The sequence below is a fragment of the Erpetoichthys calabaricus genome, chromosome 3 (assembly GCF_900747795.2).
Source record: "Erpetoichthys calabaricus chromosome 3, fErpCal1.3, whole genome shotgun sequence".
Classification (NCBI taxonomy): Eukaryota; Metazoa; Chordata; class Cladistia; order Polypteriformes; family Polypteridae; genus Erpetoichthys; species Erpetoichthys calabaricus.
Window position 1 is genome coordinate 154277423 of NC_041396.2, and position 21788 is coordinate 154299210.

Genomic DNA, 21788 nt, shown 5'->3' on the forward strand with positions numbered 1-21788 from the left:
AGTTTAACCTTGGCATAAAAGGTACAATTTTCCTCATTTACATAAATGACATATAGTTTGCTTTAATAGAAATCCCAGCTAAATGTTTTTTCCCTAAACCCATCATTGACCAAATTAATTTGAACAAATTGCTTACAGCTGTGTGGCTGGTACAGCCTTGCAAATTGCTGCTTTAATAAGTAAAATGAAAGCAGAGCATACTGTTTTGTTCATCCTGATGGAAGCAAAATGCTCTCTGGGAATTTGGTTGACTATGGAATAAACTACTTGGTATGTCTATGCTGAATAGAAGAAGTCCTCTGAGAATTAAACTGTCTGATGTATCTCCTCCAAGGTAACATTGTTTTCTCAAAAGCAGATGGATGGCTGAAATCATTCATTGTACAGATGACCATTGCGTTATTATTATTTAAAGATTCTGCAGGAAAATGTCTTTATAGCTGCTTGCTAAAGTTAAAAAATTTTCAGCAAAACCTTTAGTAGTGTCAAAGCTATTTTAAGTTAGGACTGTAGGTTCTTTCATACTTGGCCTCCTGCAGAATGTTTCCCAAGAAAAACAAAGTGATGATGCTGCTTGATTCACATTCATAGTGGCCTAGTGGCTGCAAAGCCTATGGTTTTCCTTTAAATCCCCACCCCATGACACACTCTCAAACCTAAAGTCATTAAACCAGTCTGTGTTCATATTTTTGTAAAACAGAAACAAATCTGGGGTTGTATTGTGATGCCCAGTTCTTCCAGAAACTTGACTGAATCCTAATCTGGTTACTGTCTTAGAGAAGCTTTCCCATTCTTTCTGTGTTTGTCTTGTGAATTTCTCTGATTTTCCTTCCACAAAAATATATGTGCTTAATTTCATTGGTTTTAATTGGTCCAATTGGAGTGAGTTTGAGTATGTGTTGCCCCATCTAGGATTGGTTCTTGCCCTATGCTTAGTGTTGCAAAAATTGTTTCAAGTTTATCACAGCCATGAATCGAGTTGAGCACATTTGAAATCAGTAAAAATAATGTTACCTTTCACTTTGAAGTTGTAAAGGGTATTGGGAGGGAAAAAGTGATAGTTAAATAGACACCTATAAATCTAAATTCGAATGCAATGGGAAGACAAAAATATTCCCAGCTGGTATATTGGGCTTTCTTCTTAATATAAATGCTTATATCATATGAAATCCTTAATTGCCATATATTTATTGGTAAAGTCATTTGACTTTATATATATATATATATATATATATATATATATATATATATATATATATATATTTAAAAAAAAAAAGAAAAAAAAAAGAAAATGATCACCCATTAGGCAAACATGAAATTGCATTTTGTTTTAGAAGCAGTTCCTGTATAATGCACTGGTAAACTTGAAAGAGATGAATGAAACCCACAGAAGAACAAAACAAATATGCATAAAAGTATGTCCAGTAATGCCTATTATTTGCAGATTCATTTTCTGTTTCCTTGCTTCTTGAATTTCTGTATAACATGATCCTCCAAGCTATTAGTTGGTCCAATGGATGACTTAATGAGGGTTTGTATTTACTATACAGTCTGGAATTAGTTGGCACCTGCAGTTTATAAATATGTATGGGATAAAACCTCTTGGGCATTTTGCTTTTGGCACTCAGATGAGGCATGGCTTAATACAATTTTTGTCCCCAGATCCTCCCTCACAGCTAAACATTTAGAGAACTTAAGGCAAGTTTTAGGTCTTTTTGAGTGAGGTTTCTTCCATGCATGTTATTCTGTATTAGAAGAAGAGATTTATAGGCCCTGTTTGCATTGAGTTTGTCTTACTTGTTTTGTCAGTGTCTTACTAGATGTTTTAAAACATGGAAACTGGTGTAGAGAGCTGCTTTTTGGCTGGACTAGCTGAGTGGCACATTGATTAATGTTTCTGTCTTGCAGCTGTACAGGCCAAAATTTGATTCAGAATGGGGCCATTGTCTTTGTTCAGTTTGCATGAGTTTCCACCTACATTTCAAAGGTGAGTATGGACTGTGTTATTAAGGATAACCCTTTCCCGACAAGACTGGGCTCAAACCGGGACCAGTTCTGGATTGTTTGTGATATGAGTTGACTCCTGTGTTGCTGCTATGGTGAGTTTAGACCACATACACCTTTGTGATGGAGAAAAGAAAATAGATGAATGGATAGTTATGGGTGGCTTCAGCATGTATGCTGATAGTGAAGCAAGAGTATCTTGTGGCAATGCTTAAAGCTCACTCATATTGCCTATTTAACACTCTGCTGCTCTGCTGTTTTCTACTTCCCTCCCTATTCTTTTTTGTCAATAATATTCCAATTATAGGTTGTATAACTGTAAGGCTGATTCCTTTTTATGTTTGTGTATTTGTGCATATTAGTATTTTTAATTTGTCTTCTCATCACCAAAGACTAATCCTCTAAAAATTTATCAAAGCATAATTCGCAAAGTAATAATGATTTGTAAAATTTTAAATGTTTTTGCACTAATTTTGTTTAAGTTAGTCACCATTTATAATAAACACAGTACAGTAGGACCACTGGTCATGAACATTTCCGAACACGTACAAATCGGGTTACGATCAAAAAGTTTGCCAAATTTTGCATCTGTTCATGACCACATGCTCTGGTGGTGAACAAAAACACTGGCGGCCAGATTCCCTATGCGCGTTCGTACTTGCTGATGATTGCCCATTCTCCGTTTCCCATTTTCTAACGTAAGCGAGGTGATCATATGCGAGAAAGCCAGGAAGATTTATGGCGATTTGCTGAAAAAACATCCTTCTTCAGGTGGCGAAGGTGATGAATTTAAAGCCAGTAGAGGATGGTTTGAAAAGTTTTGCAAGAGAAGTGGCATTTAATTTTTTTTCCCTGTGCTTAAAACTCATAAAAAAAGTGTTTACAGCGAGCGGTTCGTAAGGGTGTAGCACAAACTCTTACAATGTTAGTTTTCTCTGTTCAAGGTTTTCTCAAAGTTATTCAATGTTTTTGCATTTAGTTTACTATTACACTGTGCATTCTGTGGTATAATTAAGTTTTTTTGTGCTTAAAAAAATATATTTACATACAGTTCGTATGGTCTGGAATGGATTAATTGTATTTACGTACAATCTTATGTGGAAATTGCATTCGGGTCGCGACCAAATCGGGTCACGTCCATAGATTTGGAACGAATTACGGTCGTGACCAGAGGTACCACTGTACTCTAAATACAGTGATTTTTTTTCATCTTTGTTGGTGATGATTTTTATTATAGAAGTGACTAAAAAACTGTAAAGGTTCAAAAATATTGTAAAGTACTTAAGTATGATATGGGCATGTGGAATTCACTAAATTGTGGATATGCACTTAAATGTTTTTCCAGGTGTTGGCACTTGAGGAAATGACATTGTGCATCACGATAGTCATGTCAACCACTGATAGTGATATGCTACGAAGGGTCTAGGATGAATCCGATTATGGGATAGTGACTTGTGCTGTGTGGCACAAGTGATATGTATTGAGCATTTGTAAGGTCAAGAAATTTTTTTTTTTTTACAAATTGGATTAAACTACTTTATTAGAACAATCTAGGCAAGAGCAGTCCATTCAGCCCAACAAAGCTCATCAATCCTACCCACTTAATTCTTCAAAAATAACATCGTCTAGTTTTTAAATTCCCTAAAGTCCTACTGCCTACCACACTTTGGTGTTCCATTCTTTTTGCATCACCTTGTATTAAAAAATGAATTTCTCCCCTGAAAAGAAATGATAAACCAAATCCATTCAGATTTATGAACAAGAAGGCAGGGGTTACTGTTTGTATGGCAGATGGCAGTACATCTAACTGTTAAGGTGCAAAAAATATTGCTGTTTGTTTAAGTACAGTATGATGCAGTGTTTTTCATTTGAAGGTGTTGGGATATACATTTTCATAGATCAAATCCACATAGAACTGGGTTTTAGACACAAGGTGAGAAGCAAGCCAGGATGGGGCACTGTGCAAATGCAAGCTGCTATCTCTAACCGTTGTGCCGCTGTGCCATTCCACATTTATAGCATTTCTGAAAATATTACATTTAACAACAAGACCTAAACGTTAAGTGAAGTTTTAGATCATTTTTAAAATGTCAAAAATACCATGTAATAAATACGTAGAGCACATGTTTGTCTGTGTATACAAACATGAGTCTTAATTTCCCAAAGTTTTCAGCCATTGTTAGGTTTTCCTAATAACGGTAATGTTAATTAATATAAAGTTATCAATTTTTCCACTGATGGCTCATTAAAAGCAAAATAGCACAAGAAAATAAAACAGTCTGGAATGCAAACCTTTTGTTTTTAGGACTGTCTGTTACAGAGAGAACTAAAATCAAAGCTGACTTTAAATTTTAGATAAATAAATAAGACATAACCTAATGTATTTTTCATATGCTAACACATGTGCTTAATATTTTGCCACACCTTGGATTGGTTGCCACCTTGCAACTTAACATGGACTGGGACAGGTACTGTTCCCCCACAAATGTTATTTGGATGATGCGGGTACAGAAAATTGATGAATAATGCACAATATTATAGTGAACAGCTGAATTTTTAAATACACCTGTGTGGGGATAAATGTAAAGTGCAGAAAAAATGTCTGATTTATCCAGTATTTGACTTTCCCTACATAAAACTGTGTAATATTGACTGTGTCACATCACGTGTCGGGAAAGTAAAAAGAAAAAGCAGTAATCTTTCAGTTAATTGACTGCTCTTCTTGGTCTCAAATTAACAGCAACTTCAATTCATTTGAAAATAATGAATTGTTTTTAATTATTGCATCTTGCAGATGCTTAATGGCAATGAGCAGAGTTTATACGTACTGTGTATCGAGTCGCCAAGATGCACAATAATGTAATTGCTCCTGTGGTTCCTGTAAGGTCAGTTCTCAAGCTTATACTTAATGATATCTCTTCCAACGTGACATAGGGAGAGTGTGTGTATGGCATTTTTTATCCTAGTAATGGAACATAGTGAAAGTATTTTTAACAATGGTTGTGAAAATAGGCCATCAGTTTTTACTCTTCTCCCTGTATAGACAGTTTTTACAATGCTACATTTGACAGCCTTTCTTCTTGGTAAATCCCTACCACTCTTAGAGCTGGAGTGCGCACAGCTTTTCTCCAGAGTTCTTGTGGAGATTGTGGTATGCGGGGTCAAACAAGAGCCTAGTCATAGCACATTCCCCAGTGTCTCTGAGGCATTATAGTAGTCTGTCTAGGCTAATCATTTCATGAGGCCCACTTGGTCGAGCCTGCATCACTGCATTTCGCCAATAAGGAAAAAAACTAGCTTTGGAAGGAGTGACTTAAAACAGAGATACATCCTGGCTCATAGGCAGTCTGGCTTTTGACGCCAAGCAGCATTATGCTAAAAGGTGGGTATGCAGACCAATCCAGCTAGTAGTGAGTTTGGCAAGTTCAGTCTTTTCTCTGAAAGTACAAATGTCAGTTGAGGAGTGTTGGCTGCTGGAGAGATGAAAGAGAGCCCCCTTTAACGGAGCTTATCTCCCTGTTTGTTTTAAAATCCCATTTGTGTTGAGTACAGGTGTTCCATTTTCAAGTACTAGTTCCTTTGAAATCATACCATAAATGACAGCTGCTTTGTCTGGAAGCACTTTGATTTCTTGATGCTTTATTTTGTTCTTTTGCTATAAATATATGGCAGGTCTGGGGGGTATTTTTCGTACATGGATTACTCGTTTAGCCGGATGTAATTGTTGATGATTTGGTGTGATCTTGAATCTGTCGGTTTTTCAAAACTCATCATAGCAACACATCCTAATCCTCAAACCTGCTCAGAGCAGGTTTGTTCTATGTAAACAAGGATTAGTTCACACACTTAATCAGTGTCTGTGCGTGGAATTCATTCAGTCATGACTTCGCCGTTCATGAATGAGCGACTAATTGATATCGGTACGCAAATTATAAGAAGAGAATTTCATATAGAGAGGGTTTTGCACGATCAGCAAGATCCTTTATTGCTCCCGGAGGAAATTCTTTTCAAAAGATTCCGCTTTAGCCGAGGGGGAATATTGTACCTCAAAAATTTATTAGGACCTTATATTCGAAGTCAAACTCGGCGAAGTCGGGTTCTCACAACCACACAGACAGTATGTATTGCTTTGAGGTTTTTTGCAAGCGGCACTTTTTTTATATACTATAGGCGATGCAGAAAATCTATCTAAAAGTGCAGTTTGCCAGGCAATTCGTAAAGTCTGTTTGGCTCTGAAATATTTCCTTCAGGTTTTCATTGTGTTTCCTAGACACCTTCATGTACAGACAAAAGAGGCGTTTCATGCCATTGCAGGTAGGTAATACACAGGTAAAAACACCCACAGTTCCATAAAGAATCTCACAATCAGCCTAACATTCTCATTACCCAGGGTTTCCAAATGTGATTGGGGTACATGGGACTGATCAGAGTGGAGTTTGATCAAACATTATTTGGAAAATGTACCTCTCCTCCTGATGAATAATCAGACACAGTGTCTTCATCAAATATTTGACCTTTGTCAATATCTCATTGGTCAGACACAGGTCTAGGGATATGTCATTCCCTGCAACTGACCCAACAAAAAAAGAGGGCTATATGGAACCTACCTATGGCGCACATTGAGGACAAATATATGTAATGACCATCCTTTACCTGAAATGAAGTGACCACTGCATCCTGCCACTGGTTCTGAGGAGGAGCTTCCCTCTGGAATGCCCTCAGAAACAGGGCGATGGGCATTTTACTGGAGAGCCAACTCTTCTGCAGGGGTTAGGTCTGGACCGCGTGGTTCTCCACCTGTTTTTTGCTTGTCTGCTTTCTTATTAGCTTTAAAATTAATGTTCTTTACATTATATATGATTCTTTATGTCAATAATTCTTTAAATAGTTATATACCAATATTTACCAGTTTGAAGTATATTTTTGTACTTCACTTTAACCTGTTCCCATGTTCTCCTTGTGGTCACGTTTGATCTGTAATTATGACATATTAAATAATAATTAATCTGACACATAGGAAATGAAACGCTGCTTTCAGTAAGTACAATGCACACGCGTTTAATTTGTTGGCCACTTTTTGCCAGCTGTCTTTTCTGGTTTGGGTTGCTTTTGCAGTGTTACCCCTTGTGCATATTAAATCTTGAAATTCTTCATGTCCTTCAAATAAAAGGTCCTGCTCTGCTTGTTTGAAAAAAAAAAAATGCACCCATTCTTTCGTCATTTTGTTACAGCCTATCAAAGACTTGCTGATCATGTTTTCTAGACTCAGTATACAGTATATGGGCTTTTCACTCAGCGCGGGTACGCGCATTCATCTCAGATGATTAGATCCAGCTAAACTAATCTACTACACGGCTGCGTTTGAAAAACTGACTTATCCCGGATGATTTTCACCGGCATTAACTCATCCAAGATGAGGCATCTGATCTCGGATGATTTAAGCGACGTACGGAAAATACCCCCTTGGTCTTGTGCTCTATAAACTTGAATACTTGTAATGGTTCAAAGAATGTTTTTTTTGTGTGACCGTGTTTGATTAATCAATTTAAAACCTCATACTTATATTTGTCATTAAGTAGCTAAATACCTGAAGTTTTCAAAATTAAATGTGTTGTAAATCTAAATATGTATTAAAGCTACAAAATCTACACCAAGAAGAAACCACACTTTTTTACATTTTGCCTTTTAGCTCTACGATTCCATTGGAAATGCTTCTGATGTGCATGCGGACAAGGTGGTTTTGTTTGAATGTGAAAGGATCGATGTCTTAGTCTGAAGCCTTGGGTGTTTTTATTCCTGTGTTTCAGCTTCAAGGCTCTTGGAAAAAATGCCATGTGGTGAGTTTTTGTCGGCATATAAATTGCTTTTTGCCAATTGGAAGGTGTGATAAGGTGAGGTCCGTGGCTCATTGCCTTTTAAAATAAATAATCTACTGCACTTGTGTGGCTGGTGTGGCTCCCGGGTGCAGGCGTTTCTGCACTTAAGTGCACAGGTGAGGAATCGTCTGTGTCAGTAATTGATGTTGGGAGCTGCTAATCACCACACCTGTGCTACAACCCCACATATACATTGTATAAGGAGTAGCGCGAGTGTGAGAAAGAGGGAGATGGAAAGGAACAAGTAAAGGAACTGCGGTTTAAAGGCGACTGAAGAGCAGTCTCGGTGAGGATAATCTGGCCACCCAGAGGGGAAAGGCAGCATGAACAGGGGCCCCGCGAAAGAGTGTAGGTTATCATACTCTAGGGGCTGACCTACCCAGGGATCCGAGGTACGAGTATTGGTGTGTGAAGGATGACGGGAGGAGTGCCGACCTCGTGTGGTCTGGCTGGGCTGTGAGGAGGCAGCCAAGACAGGGATCGGGGGATGAACTTCATGGCTGCTGAGTTTTTGCTGGCTGCGCAAGTTATGGGTGAGCCTGGGAGACGAAGAAAGAGGTGGGCTGGGATCTGAAGAAGCCAGTGACTGCATTTTTAACCTCTGCTTTTAATGGATTTATTTATTGTGTTTTTATCCCTAGCTATATACTTGTTTTTATGGGTTATTTATTTATTGACATTTTTGAGCACTGCACTGTGGACACTGTTTTTGGGTTATTTTTGATTCTTTTTAATAAAAGCACGGAACACTTTTTATACCATCCCCTTGCTCCGTGTGTGTCTGTCCCTGTCTGTCAGCTCATTCGGTCATAACTATCGATGGTGTTGGGTTTGAGAGGCTCACTAATGTGAAGAGGGAGCATGCATCATCACAGAAGGAAGTATGCTGTAGAGGTGAAGGCACTGGACTTAACCGGTAAACTTAGGATTTAAATTCCTTCCAGTGATTCACTGTATGACCCAGAGTTACTTAACCTGCCTGTAATTGGCCAAAAGTAAAATAATAATAAAATACTTGTATATGTAAGGCATTTGGCTAGAGAAAGTGTGCAGCTTTCCTGTCTGATTGCCAGGAGTGTCCGTATGTTAAAGGACATCCCCTAGTATTTAAATATTTTTCCTGTTTTATTGTTAAATGCATATTCACCTTTTTATTATCATTATTGTAACTGAGTCTTTTAATTATTCATATCCCTAGCAGCTAGTTGAAGTTGTGTATACCCTTTTCAGCTTTAACTTTCCACACAATGGAAACTAAACCAGGTCAATGACATGTAAAGTTATCAGGGAAGCTGGCAAGGGAGATTGCGTGATGTGCAGAGCCACACAGCACAGATGTTTAAGTACTAGATTGAGAGTCCCTTCTAGCAGTTTTCCCTTCCAAGTGGATAGATACTTTTGATAGCAGTAGGGGATTTTGTAATCACGCAAAAGATCAGTTTCCGGCTGACCTAAAATATCAGTATAATGTCCCAGTATTCTGATTCCTGTGTTGACACTGGTAACACCTGACGGTTCAGTGCTAGCATGTCAAGGAATTAGTATGTCAGTACATTTTGCTTGTACAGTGGTGATCTGTATGTTTGTCTTGCATTGGCCTGTTAGCATACTCAGACCCAAACTCTTTAGACATGGTTTGAGCTGTGATGGAGGTGGGAAGGTTGTCCGTAAGTCCACTTCTAGCAAAACTAAAAAGACATTCTCTTTGCTACATTCTGCTTGAAAACAAGCACATGAAGAGCCTTTGCCATAGTTAATTTAGACTTGACAAGGCTTATAGGACAGTGTTTCTTTGTGAGATGGAAAAAACATACTGACTAAACCAGATATAAGGCTTGTAAACCTGTTCAGTGTGAGAGTGGTGGCTTACCCCTCATGTGTATATTTTTGGCAGTGGAGAAAATCTTTGAAGTGATTGCCTTTTCAGAATTCTGTCACCCATCTCAACATTACAACAGAGACAGCCTACCTCTAAACAAGTCTAATGAGTCTTGCAGACTCCAACCCAGCACTGACCTGCAATTAGACAACCGCTTCTCTATTGAGTCTTGAGTTGGCGTAGAACAAGCTGTTACGGGTGTATTTTTTTTTTGGATTCATGTCTAATGCAACTTCATTAAACACCCACCAATTAACACATTTTGCAATTGCCAGACTTATGAAACTACTCTTAGCAAAAGTTCATGTTCTTTAAGTCATTCTACACAATAATTTTAGCACTATCTTTGTTTGTTGATGTCTTTGGACAGCAACAGCTTGTTAGCAAAATGGTTCTTGAAAGGTTTGACACCCCACAGATCCCATTGTACTGCATTGTACACTTCAGAGCCCACTGGAGGTCTTTTTAAAATGCAGCCTCAAAATAATTGTGAGAAATGTTGTGATTGCTGGATAGATCAGCATCCTCCTGGCAAATGTAACTGATCTGCCATTCTCACATTCGAAAGCAAGTTTGTTTTGACATCTGCCACTAATTCAAAATTATAGACCAGGGTTGTGTTGGAATTTAAGATTTTTAATTCAGTAAAATTCTTGTCCATCTATTCTTCACCTTGCCCTTGGAGGAAAAGAAGTACTTGCTTGATATATGCACAAGGAACACTTTCATAATAGCACTCCCAACATAGGATGCCAAAGTAAAGTACCATTAATCAATGAACAAGCACAATGAAGGGATGTACAGAAATTACAAAATATATGGATCAAAATTACAAACATGTTGTCTGTTTGGCTTGACTATACCCTGTCTATTAGGTTGGAGTGGCTTGTCCACTGTTATCAATGCAAGGTTCCCTTTCCCTCTCTGTTTTTATCAACCCCTGGCTTATTTCCTTGTAACCATTGTGGTTTCTCCACAAACTTTCAAGACTCAGTTTGCTTCTGACAGTGAAGATGTTTTGAACCCTATACCAGGGTAATTTTCCAGACATGAGGTAAACCTAATCTACATCTGGCTATTACTTCATCTAGTAGTGTCTGGGGTATCTTAAACCTGTGTATACTTTTGCTGTTAAAGCATTGGGTCTTCAGTTAACCCACATTTGCCTACTCAGTTAGAGAGACACCACCCTGCCTTTCCTGCTGCATCTGGCCTCACACTTTACCTTTTTTAGAGGACAGGCACTCCTAAGCCCTAGGGTAGCATGGCTTGCTTCTCCTCAGGTAGCATTTTTTCTCTATCTGTATGGCTTCTGCTGCACTACTAAGTAATTATTGGGACCTGTACTCGCTTGAGGTTCTGCATGTGTGAGTGTGGTTCTCTCTCTCATCCCTGGAGGCGTTCTGTGGGACTTGAATCTGCCCTACATCTAGTCCAATCACAAGCTCTTGCAAACTGGACAACCCTTCAAACATGTCACTGTGAACCTCACCACAAATTTGTATCATTTAACATTTTAGCAAATGCCCCAATATGGCTAAATGCAATATGGTAGCATGCTTGCAGTTTCAAATTTCCATTGAATTTTATAACGTGTATGTCACAAATGTCCTCTAGTTTCTGTTCAGCAGTCTTTTGTATTCTTGTGAGAACTGCACAGAGATTCAGCTTTAAGGAAACTTAGGGTTGCTTATCTGTAAAGAAGTTTTTGTTTATTGTTTGAATGAAGCTCTTTCCATTTTGTCAATTTCCTGGAACACTTAATGTAGTAAGATCCAGGCAATGAATTCAGGTCAGTTTTTTTCTTGCATAGCACTTTTCCCAGTGGGTAGACACAGTAATGTTGTGCAGTGCTGGCACAGTGGACAGGGGGACCAGGAGCAAGCCACATAAAAGAAAACCTAAGAATCCAAGATTTCATTATTTATTTATTTATTTATTTGGTTTTTTGCCAGTTAACATAGTGAGCCAAGAAGTAAACTTGTGTGTGGTTCTTTCAGTCGTGTTGGCAAGCCTTTTTTCATTCTGATTTTAACAAGGGACATATTGGTCATTCTTTACACATTTATTATAGAGTAATGTCCTGTACTGAAATTCAGGACCATCACATATTCAGTAATGAATCGCATTTTTACATTTTACTCGTATTCATTGTCTTCCTTTGGCATTTTCTGTTAACTGAGAGATGATCCTAAAAAGACAACAGGTTGGTGTTAAAAGAGAATTATAAATGACATATACTGGACAATTAAATGAAAATTTTTTCTTTAGTATCTGAGGTAGGACAATTTAAATAGCCGAGTTTGGTGTTAAAGAAATTTCCCCCCAAAAAATGCAATTGAAACTGATAATAGTTTCAATTGGAATGTTTTATACTCAGGAACTTTCTTTGAAAAATATTTATTCCATTTGGCATCAACTTTCACTATTATACTAAGCATGTGTGAAGAAAGCAATGATGTTTTACCTCACTTTCCTATCAGTCCCTTGAGATTTTTATACTGATGTGTGTTTCCTTGTTACAAAGAAAACAGAACAATTCATCCTGAATAAAAATTAAATTAAAAATAATACTGAATGAAAAATCGATAACACTTAAGGTCCTGGAGGTTTTGGGGAAATGTAGCACAATTTCTACTGTACATATGGCTGATGGAACTGAACAGGACACCTAAAAATATGAGAATGCAGAGTATTTTCCATTTCGAGCAAGCCTGTCTTTTCTGGCAGTAATCTGGTCACCATAGGCCTTGGGTCTCATACTTGGTTAAAGCAGTGGCCCCTGCCCCATTCTTAAAAAGTAGCAATTTAGTGTTGCTGGTTTAATGTATTTATTTCATTGATTTTAATTTACCTGCTTTTTAAGATTCTGAAACTTAAATTGCTTATTTTTCCCTTTACTAGCATCCAGTTAACAACACCTACTGATTAAGAAAAAATATACAATTGAGGGTTTGAAATCTTAAGAACTGAGTCAATTAAGGTGAGGTTAGTAAAGAATGTTACTTTAGCAACATTAGTTGGCTACTTATTAAGAAAGTGGGTAGCATGAAAACCTGCAGCCACTGTGTTCCTCCAGGAAATGAGTTGAAGACCCCTTGATTATAATTACTATTAGAACTTTTTAGGTAAATGATGCTTGCTGACTTTTGCCCTCATAGGATCAGCAAGCTTTTGCCTTATCCCAGAACGACTGGTATAATTCAACTTTTAACAAAAGCTATGAGGTAAGCTATTGAAGGCAGTGGTGCACTGATCAAGTGTGACCGTAGCTCCCCAAAGTACAGCAATCTTTCTGCACCTCACCTTGTTTCTCACTTTTGTCCTGAGCTGATCAATGTGTGTTTGTAGATTAGAGTCCAGGAGTGGACTAGTCTGCACCAGGTGAGGCGTGAGCCTGTTAAAGTAGATATTGAAACACCTGCCTTTGTGCAAATAATGTGAATGGTAACAGGTTCCTGTTAGCTGATGAATAATGAGGCCCTAGTGCGATTGTTAGTTTGCCTAGAAAAATGCTTCATTTTACAGAATTTGTGACAACTGTACTTCAGATGCTTTTTAGAATCAGTTTATAACTGGCATAGGTTTGATGGAAGCAATAGTCCATTCTTATGATCTTTAAATGAAAGTTTTTTGTGATATTCATAACAGACAATGTTGCAGTGGCAATAAGTACTTGTTGGCAGCCATTATGAGCTGTGCCTATTTATTTGACTAGACATTCCCTTCCTAGAGAATGTAGTAGTTCAAAGGGATGTCACTATGAAACTAACATTTGAATTCACAGTGAAATTGAACAGGAGGGATTTCTGTAGTTTCTATAAAAACTTGTGGTGGTTCTCTAACTATCACTGAAAGAAAGCTTCTATACTTGATTTTGTAAGCTCAGCTGTGGCAGTCATGGGTTGTTATTTATTATTCACTGGAGCTTTGGGAAATACTTAGTCACAATTTTTAAAGTGTTTGACTTTTAGTGCTTTTATAGGAGAAGCATATTGATTCCTACCATGTCTCCTCATTGTAGTGCAAGGTTCATTTGTGTTCATTACTGACCTCTTCATACAGTATAATCTTCATCTTCTCAGAACCGACAATCAAGGAGTGTATGGATAGGAGGCCAGGTTATAAGCATCTGTCTTGAAAATCTCTGGCAGTTCTGTAAATATCCACTGTAAGGCTTTGCAACATAGCAATGTTTGGAATTGATTTTTTCCTGTTTTTGAAAAAACAAAATAATTACATTTTTGAGAGCTTCGTTGTGTAAAGATGTACCATGAAGCTCCCTTTTTCAACATTCACAACTCCCATGTTAGTTGTCGAACTAAAGTGTAATAAAACAAAGGTTACACACTGAGTACCTCATAGTGCAGGCCAGTAGGTTTAAATACAGTGGTTGGGGGCTTCTCTATAATTCATAGTGAAAGGGCATTTAATAGAAGTTGGAGCAGACCTCATCCTGTCTTTTCCATAAATACAGAGATAGCATTGTTGTTTTCTCAGTAGAAGTTGATTTGTCCCTGAAAAAGGGTGAGGCTATTACGGGAAAATACAGACTTAACAAAATTTATTTCCTTAAGAGGCTGATAAATCTTAACATTTTTCAATGGTGAGAGCCTATTGTTCTCTAACATTCTTCATTTACAAGTTATGCTTAATAGAAAAGTACTCTTAGTCTATAAGGTACAATCATAAAAATGTAATGCCATTACAAATTCAGTCAAAATCAGTAAGGTTCTTTTGACTTTCTCCTGATCACCAGGATCTACTTAAACCTGTTTTCATTTTATATTCTGTTGTTCAGTTTGTTTTTCAGTATGCCTTTTTGTTTTTCTTACTGCCTATTACAAAGTGATTGTTCTTTCTTAACAAATGGAGAGCCTGTTAGCATTGCTGTGTGTCTGTAACTATAGCTAATACAATATTGGGCTTCATTTTCCTTGTAAGTGGAGGCAAGTTAATGAGATCCAGATCTGCTACATTTCCTGTGTAACAGTCTCTGCCAGGCCTGTAAAAATTATGCAGGGGAAAAAAATACTTGTGTATTATTATTATTATTATTGTAGATTATTATTATATTAGGAATTATTGTTAATGAAGGAATGAAGGCACAATGTTTCTCTGTTATCTGTATTGTCACGTATGAGAAAGAGCAGGTTCACGGTGACAAGCAAGCCGCAGCATTTGCTGCTGGCAATTGTATTTTTCTTTGAAAAGAGTGGGAGATTGAAAATGGTCATTGTGGTCTGAATTTTGAAGATTCGCTGGTTTACATTTTTTTATGTGGTAGAAAACCATTGATACTGTTACGTATATCCAAATAATTTATTAATATGAACAGTTATTTTAATTGCAAAGACTTTGGGATACAGTGGAACTGAACTGATCTCTAATTTGTGTAATAAATACATAAATAAAATACAGTACATAAATAAAATAAAAGATTTATTGAATGTATTAATTTTTATTAATTGAGTCAAAACAGTCCTTCATTCCCAGGTTCACTTAATCCAGTCCAGTGTCATTAGGGCAGCATCCTTCCTAGCAGAGTTTGCTGTAAGACCAGAGTCAGCTTTGTTTGGGATCCCTATTCGTAGTGCAGCAATTTATATGTGTTTTAAGATAATAAGAGAACCCACAAACTCCCATGAAGGCTGTGCTCTGGCTGGGATTTGAAGCTTAGGAATGTGGATTTGTGAAGCAGCAGTTTACAGCACCATGCTTCTCAAGTGTAAGGCTTCCATTTATTTAGCCCTTTCTTTGATAATATTTATTATTTTTTCTTATGGCACATTTCCTGTCAATAGTTTCGTCTTATTTTTCATAGCAGTTGCTTCCAACCCCCAGTTTTTAAAATGTCTTCACACACCAGATGAAAAATTATTTGTTGTTTATTTGTTCAGGTTAGGAACAGCAGTTTGCATGCTAGCTCAATAAAGGAAAAGTTCAAAAGCAGTTGTGAGCTCTGAAACCACAGTAGACAGTGCAGTTGGCAGTGGTTGGACTTGGCATCATATGTACTCATTGGAATTTTCATAAAATACTAGTTTAAAAATAAATTGGGGTCAAGTGAAATTGCTTTTAAAAACTTTCCCAAATCAGTTGCTCCATATTTTGATAGCAGGCATTAAGCATAATGTCATTGACTGCCACATAACTGATGGATCAGGAAAGTATATTGAAAAGCTTTTTCTATTCTTCTCTTTCAGATGTGTTCCTGGTTGCTACTTTGGTTGCAGGGGGGTAAAGTGTAGGTAGGCCTGCACACCATGCACATTAGAAGGCAATTCATTTGTAACCAAGTTAACAGAGGTTTAACAGGTGAATGAGCTATGTGTTGTATTTATTAAAATGGCATGTGTAAAAAATCATTTTCTAACTTGATTGTTTTCAAGCACTCCTCATGATCTGCATCCTAGTTCTTTTACTTAAGAAGCACACAAGCATTTTGAATGTTCCATGTATTGTTTGCTATTTTTGGCATTTAGTAGTGGTACAGATAGATGCTTTTTATTACTTTCTCATTGATCACCTTAATATCTGCTTGTCCTTGTCCAGCATATGTGTCCATAGTTTGTGCTGCCCAATCACATGTCACATGGGTATAGATGTTCATTCACTTTCAAATTTTATGATAGACTGATTATCCTCAATTCGTTGTTTCAATCCTCTGTTTTTGCCTATGACGATCAATTAAAATCAGTAAGCTGGCTGCTGAATACCAGCAAACTGTGATAAATGGAAACTTGCTGTGTGTCACTAAGGGCGTTAAACTATCATTGTTCTCTGTTATGGTCTGCACTGTGTTAAAAATATGTTGATTTCTGCTTTGGTAAATAACATAGCAGTAACCTTTATTAGGGTGTCCTTTACTCCTCCATCCATTTATCCATTTTAAGAAGTTTCCATTTTAGTGTGACGAGATCCTATCATGGCAGGAGCCAACTATATAAGAGACTTCAGTCCCTTACAGCAGTGTTCTGTAGCACTGGGTTGTGATGCTGCCAATGATGGGTTGCAGGCTGCCACCATTGTGTATGCAAGTGGGCTGCTATGTGTCACCTAAGCAATCAATAGAGCTACATGAAATTTATTCCCTTCTATCTGAGCTTGTGCTAGTTCCTAAAACCAACCTCCCCCAGCTTTGACAATCATGCTTGTTTCATTGGGGGGATCAATCTAACATACATGCTCACTTCACCATCATCCCCACCTCCCTGCTTGTGCATCTTGAATAAACTTGAGAAGGGTAAACTGGGTCGGAAGAACATTACCTTACAGTACACACACCTGCATAATCAGAATGCTTCTAGGAGGTGCTCGAAGTAATCTTAAAAAAAACAAAACCCTATAGACAAGGAGAGAATTTGAAGACTTCACAAAAGCAATCGCCATACTTGCACTAAGAGCTTGATCCACAAATCTGCAAGGAAGCAGTAGCAATTGTTGTACCACCCCCACTTTACTAAACTACCTCAGAAAACAGTCATGTGAAAAATTAATATGGAAGTTGTTGACTATTTTAACATTTGAACAGGTACAGTAGATGTTAATGCAAACAGTGGCTACAGATTAAGGTAATATACTGAATACAAATACAGGAAAAGCTTGCCTTCTCAATCACGCATTCAACAAAAATATGAGTAGATATAATGCTCTGCTTGGGGGAAAAAAGGTAAGCACACTCTCAGAAGCTGGTGTTGTCGCCTTTAACAGAAAGAAGTTCTTGTAGATATTTTGCATAACTGCCCACTAGCCTCTGACATTGATTTAGTGAAATTTTTGTTCACTTTTCCATGTAAAATTCCATCATTTGCAAGATGTTTGTGTATTTTCGTGCATGTAGGGTCTACTTCCAGTTCAGTTCAACTTTTGGGAAGAAGTCCTCAAAATGTCCTCCTCAAGCACACTTTCATATGATGCACGATTCAACAGTTGACTCAATAACTTAAGGCTTCCCAGGCCCAGAGGGGAAAAGCAACCCCAAACTATATGATTTCCACTACCTTGCTTCACAGTTTGTATAAGGTTCCTCTCCTGAAATGCTGTCTTTTATTTTCTCCAAACATATCCAATGTTACTGTGGTGTAACAATTCTATCTTTGATTCATGTGTCCATAACACATTATTTCAGAAGAACTGGTCTTTGCCTATGTGTTATGGCAAACTATAGTCTTGCTGAGAGTTTGAAGTGGATCCAAACTCATTGCAGTACTGTTTATGGTGATACACAATCATTTGATTAGCATTCGATCTATGTGCTGAGGATTTTGTTTATTGATGGGGGGTGATTGGGGTGAGAGATGTGGGTCCCCGTGAAAATTTGAGCATTGCAGGTACTTGAAGTACAAATTGGAAGAGGTTAATACCAGCTCATTTCAAGAACTTGTCTTCCTTTAATGTTCTTTTTTGGTAGAAGAGGCTTTTTCCTGGCACAGCTTGCATGTAGGTCAAATATGTGTAATCTATTTGTGATTGTGGATGCATCCACTTCGACACCAACATTTGCAATACTTCCCTGCAATATCCTGTAGTGAAATTTTTGGGTTCTTGGAGACTTCTTAAAAGTATCAAATGGTCATCTCTTGGGCTGAATTTGCAGGACCAGCCAGTCCTGGACAAATTTGCAGCTGTTTGAAATCTACGTTTTACAGTGGAATAATTGTTTTCATATTATTTGGAGATCTTTTTAAATCCCTTGCCCTTTGTAAATCCCTTGCCAGACTCCTAGGCATCCACAATGTTCTTTCTGATGGCCTACGGGAGCTCTTTTGATCTTGGCATTTTTAAATTTGAAGTGATGGTAACTGTAAAGATTTACTTTTTTTTCACATGTTAATCTGCATTTTTAATTTAGATTATAAGAATGAACACACCATTGTCAAGTTTTGTGTCATTTCATGTATATCACCTTTATGTATAGGCACTGTTTGCATGAAGGTGCAATGTTTGCCTGTTCAAAACAGTTAACAATTTCCATTTACAATTTCCATGGAATGCACTTATTTTTTCACATGACTATATGTGTAGAAATAAACTTACGCTGACATGAACTCACTAACACTTTCTTACTGGAATGTTGAGGAGGTTTGTGCGCCCATAATAAAGGAATGAGTTACCTTTTTGCAGATCTTCAGTGGACACTGTGAATTGGACAGTACACTCTTATTCTTTGTGCCAGTCATAGGATGTACAAAATAGATATTAAGTGTTTTTTTTTCCCTCACATTTATAAAATATTGTATTTTGGATGGACACAAGATTAATTGTTGCAGTTCTTCAATACTGCTCTTTACAGCAACCTTGTTTTGAGACTTTGAAATACCTTGGTGTGCAGTCATAAGTGCAGGAAAAGTAAGCAAAGTAAAAATGTATTTATAGAGCATCTTCATAGACAGAAGTTACAAAGTGATGAACAATAAAACATAGATTAAAAAGAAATATCAAAACATAAACAACATATAATGTCAAAACATGAAATATAGAATAAAATTAAATATCAGAAAACAAAATTACAAAACAGGTCTGTGTGAAGTAATGATCTGTCCTACTCATTCAGCTACTTTAGTCTTGCCTTCATCTGCTTTGCACAGGTAACGCTAGGCAACCAGTTGGTCTTGGGCCATGTGGTACACTATATGATTTTTCTCACCTTTCTGTGACATTTGGAGTTTGGAAGACCTCTCACAATTTTGAACTGTTGTGCTCTCACACATTTGTACTGTGAGCCCTTTGGAGGCTGGCATACACTATGTGATATAAAAGGTTTGGGGGTCTTTGAACTGTCTTATGTGAGACAAGACCTTGGCTGAGACTAATGCAACCTGTGCAAATTAATGTTTTAAAAAATACTGTATTATTTTTCTGTCTCTCTGCCTTTACAGTAGGCTAAATGTAGCTAAGCTCGCTTTCAGTATTCATTACCCCCTTGAAAGATTTCTCACAATTTTTGTGTTTATTTGAAAAACTACTTGGGCTATGATGAGAAAAATTTATGTCCACCCCAAGCAGACTTCCACTTTGCATTTTTCTAAGCACTATAGACCCTAGGGGTTTAATTTCTTTTAAATCTGTATAGACTTTTTTTTTGTTTTGTTTTCCCTCTCTCTATTCATACTGGCCTCATCACTGTATATTCTAGAGATGTGATCACTTCAGGTACCGATCACTAATTCATGTTTACTGGATCGGCTGATGCTACTGATTTTTTTTTCTCTTTCTCTCTTTGAAAAATGTTTACATTAAGCTCCTGCATAGCCAAATGTGGAGAAGCTTTGTGTACTATATTAACATGGTAACTTTGGTATTTTTAGAATTAAACTGTAGACCACAAGTGTTACCTGTTTATTAACAAACTGAAATTCTGTTGGCTTGTTATTTAGTGACCAAAAATACTATAATAAATAAAATTCCTTTTAAAATTATTTTTTAACTAATAAAATACACTCACTGGCCACTTTATTAGGTTCAACTGCTTATTAACACAAATATCTAATCAGCCAATCACATGGCACATTTAGGCATGTGTGGACATTGTCAAGATGACCTGCCTAAGTTCAAACCGAATATCAAAATTGGAAAGAAAGGTGATTTAAGTGACTTTGAATGTGGAATGGTTGTTGGTGCCAGACGGGCTTGTCTGAGTATTTCAGAAACTGCTGATTTACTGAGACTTTCACACACAACCATCTCTAGGGTTTACAGAAAATGGTCCGATAAAGGGAAAATATCCAGTAAGTGACAATTATCTGGGTGAAATTGCCCTGTTGATGCCAGATGTCAGAGGAAAATGTCCAGATTGGTTTAAGCTGACAGAAAGACAACAGTGACTCAAATAACCACTCATTACAACTGAGGTATGCAGAAGAGCATCTTTGAATGCACACAACGTCAAACCTTGAAGCAGATGGGCTACAGCAGCAGGAGACCACACCAGGTGTCACTCCTGTCAGCTAAAAACAGGCAACTAAGGATTCAATTCACACAGGCTCACCAGAATTAGATAATAGAAGATTGGAAAAAAGTTGCCTGCTCTGCTGAGTCTCAATTTCGCTGCAACATTTGGATGGATAGTAGGATCAGAATTTGGAATCAACAACATGAAAGCATGGATCCATCCTGCCTTGTATCAACAGTTCAGACTGATGGTGGTGTAATGGTGTGGGAGATATTTTCTTGGCACACTTTGGGCCTCTTACTACCAACTGAACATCATTTAACTGCCACAGCCTACCTGAATATTGTTGCCATCCATCACTTTATGACCACAGTGTACCCATCTTTTGATGGCTACTTCCATTTGGATAATGCACCATGTCACAATGCTCATATCATCTCATACTGGTTTCTTAAACATAAGAATTCAGCATACTCAAGTGACGTACTCAGTCAGCAGATCTCAATCCAATAGAGCACCTTTGGGATGTGGTGGAATGGGCATCATGGATGTGCAGCTGTCAGATCCCTGAGGAATGTCTCCAGTGCCTTGTTGAATCTATGCCATGAAGGATCACGGCAGTTGTGAAGATAATAGGGAGTCCATCCTGGTACTAGCAAGATATACATAATAAAGTGTCTGGTGAGTGAAAGAAAGAGAGAAAATATTTATCCATAATACATATGGAATTAAAGAAAATAAAATTGTTCTTATTATTTCAAGCTCTCATATTGATTAATTTCTTCTGTAATGTACTTATCTGACATACAGCTTAATTAAAAGTAGTTTTCACCATTTATCTAACAAAAAATCTTCATATTCTCACACATTAACTAAGTTAATTGATATTGGCAGTTAAACACTGCCTAAAGGTAAATACACATGCACTTATATATTTTAATTATTATTTGCACTATAGCATTTTCCTGTTTAAATATGCATTTACTATATTTATACAGTGTTTTTTTTTTCAATCCCAGTGTACCAGTGAGTCATTTCCAATTGTTGTTGTGTAAAATAAAAATATGAATTACCATTTTAATTATGTATACAATACTTGACTTACCAAACCTATACACATACACAAAAATAGTAA

At 37.2% G+C, this 21788-nt stretch overlaps 1 protein-coding gene across 4 annotated transcripts in view; it reads left to right on the forward strand.

Annotated features, from left to right (window-relative positions):
• The window catches only part of tiam2a (TIAM Rac1 associated GEF 2a), a 324201-nt gene that overhangs the window by 158213 nt on the left and 144200 nt on the right, over positions 1-21788 (forward strand). For 3 of the 4 annotated variants that reach the window (XM_051925155.1, XM_051925156.1, XM_028797416.2), the window contains one exon: positions 15966-16077. The exons of the other annotated variant lie outside the window; for it this stretch is intronic. The gene's annotated coding sequence lies outside the window, so the exon portion shown is untranslated. The remainder of the gene's footprint in view (positions 1-15965; positions 16078-21788) is intronic. 4 annotated transcript variants of the gene reach the window in all.